Source organism: Saccostrea cucullata, unplaced genomic scaffold, assembly GCF_032062105.1.
Source record: "Saccostrea cucullata isolate Sc308-1 unplaced genomic scaffold, CSIRO_AGI_Scuc_v1 ctg702, whole genome shotgun sequence".
NCBI classification, from domain to species: Eukaryota; Metazoa; Mollusca; class Bivalvia; order Ostreida; family Ostreidae; genus Saccostrea; species Saccostrea cuccullata.
In genome coordinates this window covers 155716-165141 of record NW_026920084.1, presented here as the reverse complement: position 1 = coordinate 165141, position 9426 = coordinate 155716, and the positions used below count along the sequence as shown (strand labels likewise).

General features: G+C 33.0%; 1 long non-coding RNA gene across 1 annotated transcript; it reads left to right on the top strand.

Annotated features, from left to right (window-relative positions):
* Window positions 1-6465: 6465 nt before the first annotated feature.
* Window positions 6466-9221, top strand: LOC134242991 (uncharacterized). The gene is made up of 4 exons (XR_009986956.1): window positions 6466-6565; window positions 6848-6964; window positions 7282-7444; window positions 9033-9221. It is a non-coding gene; the product is annotated as an uncharacterized LOC134242991 (long non-coding RNA).
* Window positions 9222-9426: the final 205 nt, after the last annotated feature.

Here is a 9426-nt window from a genome sequence, read left to right as displayed (position 1 = left end):
ATATCCCATACGTTTTCAATGCATTAAACTTTAAATCGCGAAAATGAGTAAACCGGGCTCGCTACCCATTTTAGTCACCTGGAAAAGGACAATCATCGATAATCATTGAAAAACACAACAACTCTCAGCGAAGGCAAATCGTATGGTTATAAACTATGTCCGTAAATTTCATGAAGAAAAAACGAGTATTTATTTCGTTATTGACAAAAACCCGGTTTTCAGTTTCGAAATTCCCGGCCCGGCCCGGGTTTCGCTACCCATTTTAGTCACACTCCGAAACACCTCGGGCCCACTCGATTGGGACCCTTCTAAAAGCAGAGGGGAATGTTGGAAGGGTTGGAATATGTATGTCTAAATCGAGTGTTCAGAAGAATATTGAATAGGATGGAATATTATCTGCAATGTTTTGAATTACTGCAGTTGTTGAATTTCAAGAATTTGAATCCGTTTTTTTTTTAAAGCATTAAATGTTAGTTCGAAAGGGAAACTTGAGATAATTAAGAGTGGAAAAATTAATTTAATATAAAAGTATTGGGATTTTTTTTTTTTATTTATGTAAAGAAATATTTAAAACATCAAGTGTCTGAGACAGAAGAATATTAAAGAGCGTGTGAAAAAATAAAATAATTATGGTCAAATCAGGGACCTGTTTACGGCTCAAATCTGCACCCCATATTACATGGTAAATTATGAAACTGCGTTCAATGGTTGATTTTACTGCAATTACATAATAGAAAAAATGCTTCTTAACAGAATTGCCCTTCATACATGATGAAAATACTTTTTTGCAACTGTGTTTTGTTTTAAGTTTGGTTTATTTACAATAATAAAAATCCCCCAAGTTTTCACCAAACCGCTTGACGCCATATTAGAATGCTATCCTTCAGTTATCCTTCCATCTCTGATGTGGAAGGCTGAGAAGGCCTTCTAAGTCTACCCTACCAAACCAATCGAGCAGACAGAATGGTTATTCTGGAATAAGAAGGGTCCCAATCGAGTGGGCCCCTCAAGTCCTTCAAAAAACTTAGAGAGACATTGAAACTCTCTAAGTTTTTTGAAGGACTTGAGGTGTTTCGAATGGTAATAACGGTATCTGGTCTATTCGGCCACAGATGATTCGGTCCATAAAATACTGTTTAAGTTCATCCGAGATTTTCTGACCATTCGCTCTATGAAATGCGTCAGTTTGTGTATATGTCTGTCAGAAACTTTTCACATTAAAATGAATTTTGACATCCCTTGAAACGATCTTGGGTGCCAGGCACGGACACTTGTTTCAGTAATAACTTTTTTTCACCCGAAATAATATAGTACTGCCAAATAAAATTTATTACCGAAACAAGTGTCTTTGGTGCTAGGGAGATATTTAGATGAAGATCTATATTTCAAAGATACAATATTCAGCTGGTATTTAACGTTCTGGATTTTTACATGGTAATTTATTGAGACATAAAATTAATACAATATTTTAAAATATAATTTTTGCTCAGTAGAATGGGAATTAGCTGTTCCAGAAACTTCAAAGAATTTACATGTGACTTTTTTTCTGCAGCATCAGCAGCTGTCTAACGATACTGTATTTACAATAAATGCTTGAAGCCATTAAATCAAAAGTGTATCTCAAATAAACATTTTTTTTAAAAACAGAGTGAATATTCTTCTATATAGCTGCAGATCTGTAGCTCACTGGTCTGGGGAAAAAAATGAAACGGACGACCAGAGCTCCAGGACCACCAGCTGAAAAAAGTATTTTTATAGTTCACAAAAAGTGCGATGTTTTAGTGGGGTATTTTAGAGGCATATACGTCCTTTTTTCATGATTTTGGGTTCTTGTGTAATCTTATCTAGACTAATTTTTTAAAAAGGTAGAACGCTCGTTTATCACCAAATTCAAAACATTCCAAAACAACACTCTTTTAAAGAGATAAAAATGCATTTCGTTTCATACAACTAAAAAGATATACATGTGCATTCGAGGTTTTCTCGGGTTTGACCGCTCCTCTGCGGTAGAAAGAGGTAATCGGAGTTACTGCTCTTTGATTGATATACATTCTGCCTAAGGACAACACCACCCTCATCGTCGGAAACCCACGGGTGATAAACTGGTAAAGACGAGATCACCAGTGGGTTTCCGACGATGCACCACCCTTAATCCTGACTGTTCTTCAGAGAAGATTAGTGGTACCAATATTAACCCATGATCAATGACCTTGATTTGAACAGTTTGAGTTTAAAATAACTGAGGAAGCTTGCATATAGCGGGTGGGGACATGAGTTGAGCAAACTCGAATATACATATCAAAATGACTAATCATCTAACTGTTGTGAATGTCGTTTACAGGAAGCTTTAAAACATAGATGATGAAATAAAAAGACAGTGGTTGTTACCCCCACCCCACCCTGACTCCCTTTTTTCGTGTTTGTTTTAAATATCCAGTTGGAAAACTTGAGCTTTTAAAATGCTCCTTTCCATGCTACACAAATGATTCAGTTTCGTATCAATCAATATCCAGTTGGAAAACTTGAGCTTGTAAAATGCTCCTTTCCATGCTACACAAATGATTCAGTTTCGTATCAATGGTGTTTAAGAGTCAAGTATAAATCACCGCGAATCTAAATTAAGGTGCCTCGACCCCACACTTTAATGGGTTGAAAATAGATAAACGCAGTTTTTTTTCAATTAAAAAACTACATGTATTTGTTTTGCTTAAAGGTTCTTTTATATAAGATTGATAGTTTTATATAATAGTTTCTAGAAGTCCAATAAATGGAAACGCAGCGTGAGTAAAAGGTAGTTTAAAACACATAATTAGTAAATCACTGTATAACTGTTATACATTGGGAAATGCAATTTTTGCCACAAGTATGCCAACTCAATGAGCACAAGCATTCTCAAAGTCTGCCCTTTATCACTGTGTCCTTGAATCTTATATTGACCTCAGAGAACTGGGACGAACACGAAGTCTTTATCATCTAGAAACAATGAAGAGAATAAAAGATTAATGGATCAGATTTAACTTACTTATTGTGACAAAGAGAAGATACAAATATTCTCCCCGATGTGGTGTCTATGTCATTCGTAAACATGTATAATCGTTTAACTAACAAAGGATTATTCAAAGACATAAAATATCCTGGCTCGGTTTACCACATTAAACTTTTCACCTGACTCTGAAGCATTAAAAAAAGGTTGACCGTTAATATTTTTAACGTAATCTAAATACATCTTAAAATACAGAGCTTAAGGCATCAATTTACACCAACCCCTCAAATGTCTTGGTTTATATTTTCACAAAGACATACTTTTTAGAGACATTGTGAAAAGTGAATATCAGTTTTTTCTACAATGTAGCGACAAACAACGCATCTATCATTACAGTACAAACATATATGCATATCTTATGCGTTTTCATTTCGATGTTCACTTTCTTTCGTCTTTAAAAATGCTGACCTTGTGTTTAAAGGAAGATTTCTTTTTTAAAAATCCTGATTTATGCATAACATGTTTATACAAAATGTGTTTGTGAAACTGATTTCCCCGTATGGCAGCCTTTGGCGAAGGTTAAATTGAGTTTATGAGGCGCCGTTTTGGTATTTATTGCCAAAGAGTGATATCACCCATTAGAATAGGTGATATCACCTATTCAATTGGTGACATCGCCTATTCGAATTAGTGATATCACCTATTTAGATTTTGAATAGGTGATATCACCTATTCGAATAAGTGATATTACCCATTTAAATATGTGATATCACATATTTGATTTGAATTGGTGATATCACATATCACTTATTCGAATTGGTGATCACCTACTGGAAATGAATAGGTGATATCACTAATTTAAATAGGTGATATTACCTATTCGAATAAGTGATATCACCTATTCGAATATAGGTGATATCACTTTTTACCAGTAAATACCAAAACGGCGCCTTATGTCAAATGCATCGTAAACGTCAAGGTCAAATGTTAGAAAATGTTGTTTTCCAAAGAAAGAACTTGTATCAATGAATATACCTGTGAAATATTGAAAGCCAAAGAACCAATCGTTCAAAAGTTTTGCTGGCCAAGGTCAAAGTTTTTTTAAAAAGTAAGTCAAACTCAAATGTCAAGGTCAAAATTTAAAAGCCCTAGCCTTAACAGTTTAAAAGTTATGGCCAAGGTTAAAGTTTTTTCGGAAACAGGCCAAACTCCAAGGTGAGAAAGTCAACATTGAAAAAGGTTAAATGCACCGTGTATATCCCAAAGTGTGGGGTTTATGCTCTGTTGTGCAGGGAGTATATGCGTTCAAAGCGATAGACAGGGGGTCAATGAGTTACGTTTTTGTCCATTAAACATGATAAAGTATGGTGGGGTGGAATTTTGCCCTGAACGATTACTTTGCCCATTAACCAGTGTCAGGGTACAAGTCTACCCCAGTCGACCCTCTGAAACTGATTTGCAGTCCTAAACTTCTGGATGTTGTAAAACACATCTTGTTTTTTCAGCAATAATGGAAATCGTTCCAAAAGATACTTTGATTCATTTTGATTTAGTTTAATTTAATGGTAAGAAATTTTATTTGATGAAAGACAAACTCTGCTATGTTAGTCTTAAAAATTAATTTGTACTTATGAAGACGTTACATAAGGGACCAACCACTTTACAATCATTCATCTAATCCATACAGAAAAAAATCTTCCAGTTCTACATGCAGCTTTGATGTTTATTCAGGAAAACATGCATGTTTATGTCTAATGTATCTATATACATATGTAGTACAGATGCAAAGTTAATGTCACAAAAGACCAAACCCCTTCAGATATTGCAGATTAAATTCAGTCATTTCGAATACAGGATAGACAGTCTCCCTCGGTACTCATTTAGAGTCTTCAATAATTCATGAACTAATCCGAATGAGACTTTGGGTTTGAATGTGCTCTTAGTTATATAATTTGGCATTTCCATTCCCGGAATCCGACATTCACAAATCTCTAGTTATCTTGTATTATTTATTCTCTGGACAATACTTTGTTTGGGAGAGACAGTAAAAATGTCAAAACGAATATCGAAACATATCACTTTTTCCAATTCAAATTCCTATAAACTCTATGTACGCAAAATGTCAGTAAGTATCAAGACCATTATTGGTAATTTTACTATCCACACGGCATTGTAGAACAGCCGCAAGGATGTAATTTCAATATAGCATGTTATGTATACTATCATCTCACGTTTAGTCTTCCCAGTGTTCAACCAGGAAAGTTTTCAGTTTGAAATTTCTATTAAGGTCGAAGTAAGTTTTTTTTTCAATTACATGCAATACTACCCTCAACTTGATCAGTCAAGTAATAAGTAAAATTTTACTACATCGTGTTAATTCCCTTAACCCCTTCACTTCCGTACCGGTCAAATTGACCGGTGGCGCGTTAAAACACGACTTCGCGAAAATAAGATCTTCGTATCTATTTTATGGTAGCATGAAGGTATATAAACTATATATCATCTTTTTGGAAATTTTCTCTACTTTTAAAATATCTTAAAAGATTATGTCTTGATTGCTGGTATTTAATCGATTTTACGTTGTAAAGACAAACGTGACTTTTTGAAAATGGCGTAATTTTCCAAAGCAATTGCCGATTTTCCGAACGATTGACATTTTTTTCCTGATTAATTTTATAAAGAAAGTATGGTATATTCTTAAAGCATATTTTCTCTGCTTTTAAAATATGTAAAAATTATTGTTATTACTTTAAAGTATATTTTTAAAACAAGAATTTTCTTGCACTTATGTGTTTTTTCTCGATTTTATTAGTAATGTTTAAACAAAGCTCAGTTTTACGTTATTTTCTGTGTTGAAATAGGGAAAACAAAATAAAGCTGGTAAAAGTAGAGAAAATTTCCTTTCCAGCAAGCCCTTACAGCCCTTCTTACGCCCAGTATTTTCTTAATTACGATAATTTGAATTTATGACCTTCGCATAGTTTTTATGGAAAAATCAGTCAATATTTACCTGTAACGTCAAGGTCGACAATGTTGCGTCTTACTCGAAACAACAAATTCTTTTATAAGACTTTTTTGACCATTTCAATAGATATTTTTACTAAAATAAATGCACAATACAAAAAAATAGATTTCAAAAAACAAATATATACTATTGTTCTGCATTTTGTGTGAAATGAAATGTCAATTTATTCATCCACATGTAATGATGTAAATTTCATGTAGTGATATACAATGTTGAGAAAAATTGTAGCCTAAACGTCGCGATCGATCTTTACTAAAAAAAACCCAGATTTTAATATCGTTGTATCTTGTTATACTGTATACTTAATTTGCAATTTAATTAGATCTATATTGGCACGAAATTTAACAATACAAAAACTCGCATTTATAAATAAATACGACTCATTACTGTATGAGTTGATACGAATTGAAATAACCACGTGTTTCCGCTATGGCAGTAAACAAACAACATTATGATAGGGGATCCGAAATCTGAACGTCAATTTTCATGATTATTTCAAGACGAAGATCATCACATCAATGAATCAAATAATACGGACATGACTTTGGTATTAGCAGGTGAGAATACGTGTATATTGACTGAATAGTTTATAAGTTTAAAACGAAATTAGTTCACGTTCAAAAGAAAACTAAGTGTACACGTACTATAAATAGATCTTCATATTTCTGTGTGCATATTTCGTATTGTTCAGCCAATTTTGTGTTGCTTTTAAACTTTGATGCTATTGACGATCACTCGAAAGTTCAAAGTAAAATCAAAAGTTGCCATAATAATGGATAGTTGTTTTCAATATGTGTGTACCAGTGTGTACATGTACCACTTTCACATTGAATTTTTAGGGTGCTGGCACCATATGCAACAATAGATCTACTTTCATCTGTGAATACATGTACCCACTTGCTAAGCCCACCATGAACTACGAAGGCCAATTAATATGTAAGGACACCAGTTAACAGGTAAATTTTTGTTTTGGTATTGAAAATTTCTGTATTTCTAAAATTTCAAAAATAAAGTCAAATTTCATTTGTGTCATTCTCATGATATTGCATTCATACAAGTTTATAAACGTATGATTTAATTGTTTCGAAGAATAAGTGTTTGAAACACATAATACTTATGATGCTTGATTATTCATGCAAACACATTATTTAAACACGTAATATCTATTTGAATGAATGCCGAGATATGGAACAAGCTGTTTTTATAGACTGCAGTTGTATTTCCAATCTGCCTAAAGTATGTGGTTAAAATTTCCATTTTCTCAATTTTTCAGACACTTTCCAATTATCGTACATCATATACATGGGTGGTCAAACTCACTGGATGGTTTATCAACACTCCCATGCTCATGAACAGCCTTGCCCCAGGAATTTTGCCCTGAGGTAACATTGCAGTCTATTGTCTCCATTCTTTTTACAACCCTGGCAGCCATGCAGGTATGCAATCTATGAAAGCCATGAAGGGACATAGAATTTTTTAAAATTTATAAAAGTAAACCGAGTTCTCGATTTATACAATCCGTTCTCTCGGATTGACAATCTTTCATAACAAATTGCCAATTCATTCTCACAGATTGTCAATTCGTTCCCTCAAATTACTCTTAGTTTAAATGATCCATTCCTTTGGAATATATATAAAATACATGGTTACTGTCATGAAATATAAGCGATATTTGGGCGAGGGTAAGAAAACGTGATAGAGGGCGAGGCTTATATTTCAAGACAGTAATAACCATGTATTTTGTTTATCCTGCAACAAAATTTTATATTTGAGCATCCAAAACATGCTTATTCCGACAGATTTAGGCACATCTCTGCAGTTGAAACTATGAAGCCATAGCGTAAACATTGCAGTGTACGTGACGTCACAATGCTTTTGGAACGTCGGAATACATGCACGAGGCTTTATTAGGGCAGTGACCGGATAAAGCTTCGGTTTATTAGGTTACCTTTATTAGGTCAATGCAAGGGGTAGTTGCAGGATAAAAACCCTTCCCATGATTTCATTAACTAAAAATTATTTAACTGTACATATCGGATATGGTAATACATGTGTACATGTTTAAAGAATAGAATATTGTAATATTTTACACCCTACCTTTTATTACATATTATGGTCCAAAATGAGAAAAATACATGAACATTTTCAAATCCATATGCTAGTACTGATATTTGTACAACAAAAAAATCTTAGAGGTTTTTGTGTTAAGTGTGTATTAGAATAATTGAAAGTCCTAAATAGTAAAAGTGAGTATGGGCCCTGTGTAATCATAATATTTCTAAAATAAATATATGTTGAATTAGTTATGAAAGAGGTTGGAAATGACCGGTTGCTGAAACAAAATAAATAGAACGCACAAATTGATTATAATGGTTGGATGTATCTGTACATATTTGTAATGAAATCCAAGAGCACAGATTGCCAAAATCATGAGACTGACGTTGTAACAAATCGAGTTCTCGAATTATTAATCTGTGAAAACGAATTACCAGTATGTAATTCGAGATCTCAAATTATGAATCAAGTGGGTGAATAAGTAATCCCTAAGATCGGATGGTGTAATTGGAGATCTCGAAATATAAATCGATGGAACGATTTAGTAATCCATGAAATTGGATTGTCTAATTCAAGATCTCATTTTTTACTTTTTTGAACATTGATGTGTCCCTTCATGGCTTTCGTAGCAATCTAATTAATCTAATTAAAATTAGATCTTCCATCCACTGCCAGATTTTTTTATATGTTGCTATAGCGTAAACAGAGGCTTTAGTCAGATTGCCATATATGCTATTTGTTTTAGTTTAGTAATTTTACCATGATGGTTTACTACGAGGTTGTTGAATTATCAGTCCTGATACTTAGCAATATCATTTAACTACTTGAATCATATAATAAATACAATATTAATTTTAAAAGGAAAATCAAATAAATGTAGTAATTTTAGCATTCTTAATTTTATTTATAAATGTAAATTCATATACACAATGACATGTATCTGTTTCAAAATACTTGAATCTTTTACAGGATAGAAGCTGATCACTTGTACTTGACAGCAAATAATAATGTCTTGGACAAGTCAAAGAATTTCCTCCAGTCTTACAGAGAAATGACAGTTGATAAAAGAATGGTGGACACAAAGTAAAAGTGCTCTTCAACATTTTGTTGAAGATTTCAGTCTGACTTTGAATTCATCTTGCAATATTTCTGGATTTGTATATATTATTTGGATATAAACGTCACATTTTCAACTTATTGACTAAACAGTTTTGCATTAAATATTGCCAATGCTATGTATTATTATGATTTACCTCCAAGATAACATGTCAAGTCTTTATTGTACCCCTTAAGCTCTGTTATACCACAAAAATCTTGTAATGAAATCAATTAGTTTATTTTTTCTTGTTAGATTAAATCCATG